This window comes from Dendroctonus ponderosae, unplaced genomic scaffold (assembly GCF_020466585.1).
Source record: "Dendroctonus ponderosae isolate FM_Combo_2020 unplaced genomic scaffold, Dpon_F_20191213v2 Dpon_F_20191213_10, whole genome shotgun sequence".
NCBI lineage: Eukaryota > Metazoa > Arthropoda > Insecta > Coleoptera > Curculionidae > Dendroctonus > Dendroctonus ponderosae.
The window spans coordinates 1,834,429-1,846,667 of NW_026017111.1; the positions used below are offsets into that span (position 1 = coordinate 1,834,429).

Genomic DNA, 12,239 nt, shown 5'->3' on the forward strand with positions numbered 1-12,239 from the left:
TGATGGCGCTGTTGTCTTGTTTAGAAGCCAAAAACTCCAGGATGCTTAAGTCCGGGCTGTTAGATGGCTGTGATTTTTTAAATTTTTAACGGACAAATCTAGTGTACCTACCAATAAAAATTAGGATCTCAGCCATTACAATATAGATATTTTTCAGGCAATAGATGGGGGGCGGTCGATATGGTTTAAACAACAATGTTAAGCGCCAGTTGGTCGACAGTGAACAATACCCGACCAACCACCGCATATAATTATTTATCTGATATCTTGTCTGCTCCTTTATTTTCAGTTTGAACTAACAGTTTGTCTCCGATTGGTCGAGCCAGGCCACGCCCGCAACTCGAACACCCACATGGTAGTACTTGCTTGCGGTCAACTTTCTGACGGATTCTTCAGATGTTTCAGTTTGTAATCAACATGAAATTTTTGCATGCTTGACTACAACAGTCTTGTATTATTACAAATTTTATTGTAAAATATTAATCGACTACAATTCGGTCGATAAATTTGGAGCTCAAATGGGTTACAGCAGAGTTCACGCGGCGCCATTGAAACTGATGAGTTTTTCGGGCTTTTAGAACGCTGTGCAAAAAAATTCTTCCGGTGGTTTGCTGGACGCAGCACCAATCTGATGATGTTCGCCATTTGTGCTTGCGAAACGTCCGGAAGAAATTATCTTCCATGGCGGACTAAGAGCCCGAGAAACGCACCAGACTCTAAATTAACATTCTAAAATTTTTGTTTACTCCTAAACGTGCCTAGAATATTATTTGTAGTTTAGTCAGTGTTTTATGTGTAAAAAATCGCTAAAAACTGTAGCAAATTGGTCTGTTTTCACTTAGACTTCTCCAAGTGTTATTGTTAATTTTTCGTTAGAAGTTTTTGTTCAATAAAGCGTTTTATTAGAGAATTGCGTTTGATTTGCAGCCAACTTCCAAGACAGTTAATTTTGAAGCGATTTTCGTTCGTTGAAAAATTTCAATAAAATAGTTTTTCTCCACAAAGCACAGAAAGGAATAGTGTGTACTTGTGAAAAAATCGAATTTTCTCGAAGTGTTTTCGGGTTTTTACTTTTTTCGCGGCTTTTTGATGTTGATGATTTTTCAAAAGTTTTGCATGCTACAACATTTTACAAACAGCCCAAAAAGTGTTCAGAAAGGATCAGTGCATCAACTCAAAAAAAATCAGTTAATTCAAGCTACCAAATCAAAAAGTTCTGTAGTTTTACTGAGTCCTCACTTGCCCAAAGCGGATAAAATCGGCTTTATGAAAACATGAGTTTCACATGGAGACACCGAGTTTCATAAAAATCCATCTCCCGATAGAACACAGATTTTTTTGGAGAACTTTGACCATCAACAGCTGAGCAGAGAGAGAAATGGATGCATTCAAATGTAAATAGAAACCTTGCAAACATTGTTTTCTGGCCCTTTTTACAACCATCGCAAAAGACTATAAAATAAGCAATTCCACGATTAGGCAAGATGATTGTTGCGACGGAATCCTTAAAATCTGTTCAATTCTAGAAATTTTTGTTACCGAATAAACTAATAGTTGAAGATCTATTTTGCACTTCATTTAGCAGACGAAATGATCAACTTTCACACAAATATAGGAACATTTTTGGGGTTTTATTTGGCTTTTGAGACTGTGGCTGTCGTTCTACCTACATAAAAACTGTATAGACAAACCCGATTTGAATGGCATGGAAATCGACTTATCGATGTTTTATAATGCAATCTGTTATTACTATAATTATAGCCCGCAGGCTTTGCCTTGTTCCGTCTGCGAATTGTAGACTGTTTCTGCTTGTTGGAAACATGACGGCAGTTCTTCAACCATTCGAACTTAAAAGTGATGTTTTGTGTTTCGCCTTAGGTCGATTGGCGTGGCCACATCAAATAGTTTACAGGCAATTTCATGTTTTCAAGGTGCACTTTTGCATTTTACAAGATGGTCTTAGTTAAATAAAATAAATACATTAAAAACAAATAAATGCATTCATTCAAATACAAAATAATTCCGTAATTTATTGGTAGAAGAAAGTAGCTGAATATATGAATATTTGAAGAAAATCCAGGTTTTTTCGCGAATTTATTGCAAACAATGAAGCAAATGCAAACTTGGCAAATTTGCAGCTTCAGAATTTCTCCGCAGCTGACCCGATTTGCTCACGTTGAAACCCGAAAAACACACAAAACCTGGAAGAAAAAACATGTTTGCTGGCAATAAAAAAATCGGAAAAACATGAGAAAACTGATGAAAATCAGGAAAAATATATATTTTAAGCAACAGATTCAAGAATGTTTTTTTGGATTAGTCAAGAGTAATCATTATAAAATAATTCGCATACAATTAGAATGAATCTCGTACATTTTCTGTATTTATTCATTTCTATAGCGTAAAGTGACTTTCTTTGCGGTCAGTTTGCTGAAACTTGAACTGAAAAAAATTCGTGGTAGGTAAATAAGAACTACAAAGCATAGATAATTTTTCTCGTTCTGTTCGGAGGCATTTCGTGACTAGCGTGGCTATTTCATGCATTTTGAAACGATCCAGTGTACATCGCGTGTTTGAAAAGCGAGTTTGACCGTTTTTCTTAGTCGCATTTGTCAGGAGTTCTCGGAATCGTGGGGATCCATGGGAAATTTTCTTATATGCTTTTATGGCCGCCGATTAAGGCGGCGTTTCCCATCGTTTTTTTATCTTTGAAAACGACATTTTGATCACCATTTTTTGTCGATTTTGTTTGGATTTCATCAACAGCTATTCAACAAAGGGTGAAAAAAATTGCAAATTTTAAGTGAACAAACATTGGAAATGAAATTTTCACTTTTTTGCTTAATATCACATGATTTTGCCTCATTTAAGTTGGACTGGAACAGCCACACATCTCTCGGGTCTTTAAATTCAAATTCAAATTGCCCGCGCTGCAATTCAGCCGAATGCCATTTGAACAGGGCACGAAAATTACCGAACGCACTGCCGAAGTAGAATCGTTGTCATTCACTGACGTTTTGCAAAAGTTTGCCAGTTTCTAGTGAATAATCTGGCTAAATTTGCCCAGAAAACAGTGTAGGTCAACGAAAAAACCCCCTTAAATGGGCAAAGGCGTCAAGAAATGTGGTAAGCAAACGATGTACTGTATTTTCTCGCTTAATTAAACTTTGCCCAACCCTTCCCCCGAAAATTGCAAGTTCATCGCTCTCTTGGTTATATTTATTCAATTAATCAGCGCTTTGGGGTGCTTTCAAAGGTAACACTTTGAAGAAGTTTTGAAACTTGTTGTTTCAAAAGTTTCAATAAAGCCTTCCACCGAATTTTTCGCAGCATTTTTTGCTGATCGGTTTAATTATCCGCTGGTTGACTTGAACTGAGCTCTAGTGAACAAWWTCATTARYGTYACTGTTGGTTTCAACCAGTTTCATCAATATTGSAGATTTTCGCATGAAAGTTACTTGAATATTTCAATTTTACCGCGCTTGAAAGCATCCGAGTAGCTTATTTTCGGCGCCGAAGTTTACCGAGCACGGGCCGAAGTCAAATGGTTGTCACTTACTGACGTTTTTTGAGTGTTCTTTATCCTGACAAATATTTCTAAATTTGCCCAGAAAAATCGCTTAAACTCGCAAACCCACCAAGAAGTTCGGTAAGCAAATGTTTCGCTTTGTTTTCTCAGAAAAAACCTGGAAGGATCTTCAAATCAATTTAAAAATATATTTTCGAGCCACTGTGTTGACATTCTGCAGCGTTTTGACTGTAATGTAAATGCATTTACTTCATTTAACTAAATCAATTTAACGAAATCATAAATACACAAAATATGAAAAAAAACCAGTAAATTGGTAAACAATCCAAACTAATCGCGTTATAATAACGCAAACAAGCAGGCGATACTTTGTTGATTAGCGAGCCCAATTTTGCACTTAAATATGATTTAATACGTACCGATTTCATTACGGTATAATTAATGAAAATTCCTGTAATCTTAAACAATTAGACGCGAATTATGTATTTAAATCCGGGAGTCTCGTGCCGCACCCGGAGCGCGCACAATCCATGAAGAAAACTGCAGCAATCGGCCGCTAGTTTTCGCACTGTGGCACAGATGGCGGCGGCGTGTTCAGTTTGCAGTATGCATCACTTGCGAGGCGGCCAACTGAATTTCAAATATATCAAAACCGAATGGGTTTAGCTGATTCTACTTTTCAGACTTTTTTGCCTAAAAATGTGTGCATTGATAGATCCCTATAACTGCTATAACCTAAACTACGGCTGTCAGTGCTCGTTTTCTTGTAAAATTAAAAAAAAATTTCCGATTTCGCTTTGTTGATTTTTCTGCATTTTACTAAACTCTTGCTGGTAGAACTGTACTCTTTTTTTCCTCAATTTTTTTGTAAAGGGTTTGTTGGTTTCTTGCCATTTTTGTCAGTTTTTGCTTGTGAGTTCTTCAAAAAATCCCGTTTAAAACTTGTCATTTGAAAAGTTCGGGGTGTGTCCACTGATTTACAGGCTGGGCAGAATATTCGTCGGTCCGCTGAATTTTCGATTGTTCTTCACACTACCGGAAGAGCGCAACTTTACGTGTCACAAAATAACTACACGGAACGTTCTAAAGGACTATTCTTTACTGATTCAGTTCAGTGCCTGTCTAAAGCATATTTCTCGTGTCTTTAGACATTAGGAATGAATTCGGTAACATCGGATGCATGACATCAGACCGACAATTATCAGAATGTGGAGGTTTCACTAAATTAATTGCAGCAGAAAAGAATCACTTACAGATGAGTCACAGTAGATACGTAGCTACTTAAAGTGATTTTATATCAAGTCTGATAGCCCGAAAATCGAAATTTTGGCAGGCTGATTTGGCCTTTACTAGCCTTTCCTGGTAAACAAAGTAATTGAAAGTTGGTGCAAAAATATTTTTTCCGCTTTGTCCAGTTCAAAAGCCAAACAGTTTAAGTCGTGAAGGTGTCAGGTTGGAACGTAGCGACCGTAGCCCAACAGGCCTCGCTGATTGACTGCTGTGGGTGCGAGTGAAAGAACCGATGCCAACTGCGTCCCGGAATGGAAAAACCAGTTGTGTTTTTTTAATTCGAATGAGGGTACGAGGGAATATTTGGTAGGGCAAACAATTGTCAAAATCTCGTTTTAATTGAGAGAAACTTGTTTGGAAAGGGAAAAACAAAAATAAAAATTGGTTTTAAACAAATAGTGCTTGAGCAAGCGGAAGAGAACCGAAAATACTCAGAACTAGAGTGTTTCTAGCAAAAATCGTTCAGAATCGGGGCCCGATGCCGAAGAGTGCATTATCGGTCGTTACTCAAGTTAAGTGATGTTGCTGAAGACAATCAAAGCGACGTACCGTCAGTACCGCAGAAGTTTTTGCGACGTTTCGGTGTGCGAAAACAATGGCACATGATCGGGACCGCATTCTAACTTTGAATTGCCGCTCGAATGGCATGCGGCCGTGTTGGTCTTCGTTTTCGCTAGCTTTCGGTCGTCGCATTTCCACTAACGACAACAAACCTTTAATATTACTTGGAACTTTTTCGCTTTCTATTACAAAAGATTTGCTAGCTGGAGCTGCTGCGAATGCCAGCGATTTTTCCCAGCCGGTTCACCCTTTGGCAAAAAGCTTTAATTATCTGCTGAGTATTTTCCATTATCTGGGCTTCTTCCATTAAATAGACAACCGTCCATTTCAACGGCTTGGCTTTGAATAGTTTGCTCATCAGAGTTGTCAAATTTTAATTTTTTCTTTTATTTTTTTGTCAAAGTTGTACATTTTAGTTTTCCTACTTTTATAAGGGGCTTCAGCCGCTTTACAGCTTAGATGTGCACTCTGTCCCAATCTGCTTTCAAAATTCAAAGAAACTGCCAACTCTGGCCAAGGAATTAAATCAACTATTCCAATATTCGTCAATATTTGCGAACAATTTTGATTAAAAACCTGTATCTATACTCCCTAAAAACCTCTATCTATAAGTAACATAAAATTTTCCTCTTTCTCGGCGGACAAGTGAGCTTCTTCAGGCTGAGTATGATCGGAAAATCGTGCATGAGTAAAATTCCAGCAGACCAAACACATTCAAAGCAACACTTTAACGACAACTTTTGCCTAAAAGTCTCAAAAAATACCGAGTTTCATCCTCTAAGGAGCCCTTTGGATGGTCCTCATCGAAACCTTAATTAGAAGGTTTAAAGCCACTGTGAGGTGATTTTTTAAACGGACGAAATAAGCTTGTTTCGGTCAATCAATTGCAGATAAAAAAATATATACATACTTCGTTCTTGAGAGGATTCTCGGTTTTTTTTCGGACAACTGTTTAATCGCATTTACTGATTCAGTCAAAGATCGAAATTAGGTTCTTGCACATTCAAAAATTTCTAATTAAATCAAGCGACCTTTCCATTTAGGAACGTAATTGGCTCCGATTATCTCACTCTCACACAGAGGATTCTGTGAGAGAGGCAACATGGCTACGCATAGCTACGTTCGAACTTGATTCATTTGCGGCTTAAAATAAATGGAAAATGGACATTTCGTGAAAACCTACGAAAAATATCACAAACTTGCTCATTTTAGTTTATAATAGAGAAACATTTTCTCTAAAAGAAAAATTCTTCAGGAGCTGCACAAGTGCACAACTCGGAAATCCAGCACACAAAAAACTGAGTCAAAAAGTCCAAAATATGCGAACGAAAAAAAATTAATCAAATTTAAACAAAAAGCTAATAAATAATGTTAATTATTATGATTATACTCGTGTCCTGTCGTGTAGAGTGATATAAAAAACTGAATCCAATTGCGAAGCAACAGTATGTGGTAACTTTAAATGGGCCTGGACGACTCCCCATGAAGAACTACTGTTTAATTACGATTTTCTTTGAAAGTATCAACACTGCCGGCCTGAGCACTGACAAAAAAACTCAATTAGTCAAAGGTGTTATATAATGATAATTAATCTTGTTTCTAACGAAATGTATTGGAGTTGATTCACTATCAAATTAGATTCATTCGCTTACCAACGTGAGGAAGTTGGGCTGAATTTTCGAAAAACATTGTCAGGCTTTATCTGGATTCTTCTGGGTAGATGCAGGCAAAAAAATGTGCGGACTAGTGGGTGTGTAAGTACGGAAAATTATATAGCCATGTTGTACGAGAATAAAGTTGACCAACGAGAAACTTTGAAACGGATCGATGTCGGGAATTAATCACCGATTTTATGGGCCATTGTGGCCGTTATACAGAAAACGTTGATAAAAGTCTTTGCGCAACATGACTGGCTATTTTCCCCATTTAATTTATGCGGCTAATTTCATTGGTTGTGGACTTTATTTCAGGACCTATCAGAGAAGCGGGTTTTTACAACATTCTTACTTGCGGTAAGACCGAAGGAGATTAATTTAAATTCGTTTTTTAAAAGTTGACTAGGATTTTAATGAATTATTTATCTTGTTTTATCCGGAGCTTGTTTTTGTTAGTGATTTAAATGCCATTAAAAATGCAAATATTGCGTTATCAGTGTAGGAAATTGCACATTTATCATTTTTTACGTGAAATTTTCAAAAAAAGAATCGTTAATGTCCACATTCAACAACATTGTGGCAAATTTTAAAATAGCTGTGATTTTTACGCCCTAAAGTGAGTGCAAAAAAGGGTACTTTTCAACAAAAAGTTTCACAATTTTCTAGAGGGTGTTTTGACTTGGGGGTTACGGTCAGGGGTTTTACGGTCATAAGCCGAGAAGACTATTATTGAAAAAAGTTTAAATTTTCACAGGCCTTAAGGCGGTTTTTCTAATACAAGACTTTGTTGTACTTGTTCAGTTCACTTTTGCAGCTTGTACTGAGCTTTACAAAATTTTATCAGTTGACAAGCAAAATAAACAGATTGTTGGCTTTTATACCATTAAATAGAGAAAAAACTGCTCGATGGTTAGAAGGAATAAGGAAATTCGTCACACTAATCGTGAATTTTCTAGCAATTTTTCAAAACAAGTCTCGGCATCGTTCACTTTCAACCACATTGTCGCAATTGCAAAAAAGTATTGTTCAAAACGCAAATTGCATAGAAAATTTTCAACTTTTATCGTCTGCTGTTGGGCTTGAGTCGATTTTTTAATCCAATAGTTTCAGTTGTTCAGTGACTCACTGGTGCATCTCGTGATGAAATGATAAAACAAAATTTGAAGTGTTTTTAAGCCACTAAATAGTGAAAATATTGCTCTATTGGGCCGAAAATGTTGAAAATTTATCACAATGTTCAGTGATTTTGATTTTCTGATCACAGCACAGAAAAATTGACTTCACTACCAATCAGTAGAGAATATTTTGATTTATTACTTAATAAATTTTCAAGTTTCATCAGTTTCTAGCGGGTGTTTGGCAATTTTTTTAATGCAAGACTCTCGGCTGTTCACCTACCTAGAGTGTAAGGGATTTTTAAAAAATTCCTTAGTCTCGCCAAGCAGCGGGTACATAATTGATTTTAAATCCCTTAAATGCATAAAATATTGCTCTATGAGAAGATTATATTTATAAACTTGTCACATTTCCGGAGAATTTGGGAAATAATTCGCTACACAAGCCTACCTAACGGCCATGTTCGTCAGCTTCGTCTCAATTTATAATTGTTGGTCATTCAAAGGTCCATCGCCGAAAAAAATTACTTTCCCTCGATCGATCGATCTATCGATTGATGAAAAATTGTTAAGAACTAAAATTAGAGCTAAAAAGAACTAAAACTAGAGTCTTTGGCAATTTTTAATGCAAGACTTCAGCTGTTCACTTGCCAAACTTGTAATGCGTTTTTCAAAAAAATGTCAGTCAAAAGCCACAATGAGCGAGTGGTTGGTTTTGACTCTGTTAAATTGGAAAAATATAGTTCTTTAAGAGAAGTCGATTTGCAAAATTGTCGCATTTTGCGTAACTTTTGCGCGATTTTTCACAACACGCCTCAGTAACGTTTGTGTTCGGCTGCATTGTTTCTATTTTTAAATGGCTGTTATTCAAAAATTAAATTGTATACAAAATGAACTTTAAGACCATGAAGTAGAGAAAACCGTGCTCTATTGTTGCTCTAGTAGTCACTTTGCTTGTGGGTTTTTCACAGCTTTTATTGTCAGAGTTTGAGCTGTTCACTTGCACTGCTGGTAATGGGTTTTTCAATAAATTGTCAGTCGGCAAAAAAAGTCGCCACATTATTGGTTTTTACTCTATTAGATAGTAAAAATATCACTCTGTTAGAGAGATTAATTTGCAAAATTCCGAAAGGGTTCGTAAATTTTTGAGCGATTTTTCAATATAACCCTTAAGTAGCTTCTATATTGGGTCACATTGTATCAAGTTTTCAATGTTCGCTATTGAAAAGGGTAATTTTATAGAAAATTGGCCAAGAAGTAGAGAAAACCTTGCTCTATTAGCGAAAACATTTCAACTTAAAATCAATTTTTATTGTAAAACTTTAGTCTGATCACTTGCACTGCCGGCAATGGGGTTTTCAAAAAATTGCCATTTGCAATAAAAAGTGGGCACATAATTAGGATTGACTCCATTATATAGAAAACATATCGCTCTATTAGAGAAATAGATTGTCAAAATTGTCGATTTTTCGTAGATTTAAAAAAAAATCAAAGATGCCTTAGCAGTGTTCAAAGTAAACCACGCAAATCACGCGATACAAATTCAGTAAAAAGCCAATATTTCCGTTTACATATCACTGCTGTTTATTTGGGGCGTTTAGAGTCGAAATAGGCGAAAATCACAGACTAATATTGATGTCGAAATATTGAAAATTCAATAGGCAGATTTTGAGCTAAAAATTGAGATTTGGATTGTTGTTTAAAAAAATCTAAATTTCGGGAGAAAGTCGATGTTGAGGATTGAAGTAGGACCCGTGTTTTAGTCCAATTTTGCATCTTTATTGCCGATATTAGCATTTTAAAATTTAGACGTTTGCATTGATTTTAGCGAGCTAAATGTGGCGTTTTGCCTAAAATGAAAGTTGAATTAGTTCGAAATGAAACGTTCTTTGAACTCTCAGTTTTGATCGTTTTGGCAAGCTGAAATGCCTGAGATGGTATGAAAAATCGATCAGAATAAGAATTTTGAAAATGCAGGCACTTTCGCGTATGGTTGAAACCCCATTACGATCCGGCCATTTACGAAAAACACTAAGAAAGGTTTTTCCACCATATAATTTGGTTTGCTCGTGCTTTATTCACCAGGGCCCTAAATATACGTCTTATTAATTGTGTACTTGATATCAAACACCACGGTTTGTAATCGATTTTCGGGCCAAATTATGGTAATTTCCGAAATAAACTTAATATTATCGTTTGGTGCAGTTCTGCGCGTTTAGAGCAATTTGCCAAACCAGAAGATGCATATTAAGTTTGCAAATTTCGGCTCGAGTCAAGCAAAAGAATATAATTTTAGCCGCATCGGCTAATGTGCACCGATGCTCTAGAATGCTTATTTAAAATTTCCGAAAACACAATTAAATTCCACCCAAAAACAAAGCAAAACTTGCCGATGTTTTGTAATCAGTTGGCAAATTGTTGAATAACCACTTTGTTTTACATACTTATTATTTTTGGATTAGAACTGCATTAAGGTTTAAACTTAAAGGCTGGGCAGGATGGAAGATCGGAAAACGTCGATGTGGAATCTTCCACTTTAAAAAATCTTCACTGAAGTTTGAAATGGAAGATTTAACTTGGGATTTTAGGTGCAAATCCGATAGGGCAGCCGATGTGAACAGAGGGCTGGTAAAAGTGGGAAAAGCAATTTCAATATATTTATACAAGGCATAGCGTGCCATTTAGGCCCAACATACATATTTATATACAGGCCCTAACCCATAATAAGAGCCGTCTGAGCGTGTTTAAGAATCTGTATTTTAAAGGCGGATTTCCATTGGCCGAAGAACGAGATCGAGGGTGTGGCCTCACCATCTTTATAAATAATTGCTATTTTAGTACTCAGGTCGCGTCCGCATATGGGCTAAGAACAACTCAACTATTAATAAACACCCAGCATGGATTTGTATGTAAATTAACAAATTTCCTGCACTGGACGTGTTGTAAGTATCGCGTTTTCGTAACGAAATTAACTAACTGTTAATCAAAGTGAAATAAATGCTTGGCTGTAAGTATAGAAAAATAGATAGCGAACTTGAATGTCTGGCTAATTTCCGTGCAATTAACATATCCATTAAATCCAAACTGAGAGACCGATAAATAACGCAAGCAATCGCATTGAAAGTGAACCAATTAGGATTACCTGCTACAATCTATCTGCATTAGCGGTTTAATTAAATGCTACTTTTTGCTGTTACGACTTACTGTTCTAGTGAAGAAATGGACCTGGAGAAAGACCCATTCATTTTCTTCCAAGCTCTAAACAATCGGGCGAATAGTTTCGAGTTTTGGCTCAAATTTTTTGAAAATCTGTTAAACACTTGAGATTTTTCAAATCCGTAGGTTTGCCCCCCCCAAGCAGATAAACCTCAAAATTTGTCACATTTCTCGTAAATTTTTGTGCCATTGGTTCAAAGCAGGCCGTAGTCCAAGTTCTTCCCCAACGTCTTGATTTTTAAATCCCTGTTATGCAAAAAGGAAATTACTTGAAAATTGACGATAACTCCAAGCAGTAGAGAGAAGATTTTCGTCTATCAGTGGCTTAAAGTTTGATAGTTTTCTAGAGGATCTTTGGCAATTTCTTTAATGTTAGACTTTGAGCTGTTCACCTGCCAAAACTTCTGAGTCACTCAAGAAATGGGCACGTAATTGACTCTAAATCTTTGATTTATGAAAATGTCACGCTGCTTCAGGGCAATTTTGCAATTATCGTTCAACACATCCCGCATTGTATCAATGTTGTTCAAACGGCAATCGCCTAAGAAACTGATTTTAACGCCCTCAAGCCAAAGAGACTTTGATCTAGCTAACAGTGAAGAAATTCTAAAAGTTGCCAACTTTTTCGGTTTTCAAAAAATGTTCCGTCCAGGGGCGGATCCAGCTTTAAATTCAGGGGGCGTTATGTACAAAAAATACAGTCTGTCTATGAAATTAGAAAAATTATCGTCCTTTTGTGCAAGGGTCGCGTAAGATTATTGCAAAATTTCATGTTTTGCGTCCCGTTTTGCATGTTTCTCGGAAGCAAAATGAGCAAGAACGCTCGTTTTTACATCATTCCAAAGAGAACTAAATGGCCTTTTTAGCAAGTGA

At 36.5% G+C, this 12,239-nt stretch overlaps 1 protein-coding gene and 1 long non-coding RNA gene across 3 annotated transcripts in view; both read left to right on the forward strand.

Moving 5' to 3' along the window:
* The window catches only part of LOC109542701, a 4,187-nt gene extending 3,277 nt beyond the window's left edge, over positions 1–910 (forward strand). Inside the window, exon 2 of the long non-coding RNA XR_002172451.2 lies at positions 290–910. This is a non-coding gene — a long non-coding RNA (uncharacterized LOC109542701). The remainder of the gene's footprint in view (positions 1–289) is intronic.
* The window catches only part of LOC109542671 (tRNA selenocysteine 1-associated protein 1), a 42,740-nt gene that overhangs the window by 12,240 nt on the left and 18,261 nt on the right, over positions 1–12,239 (forward strand). The gene's annotated exons all lie outside the window — the stretch shown is intronic.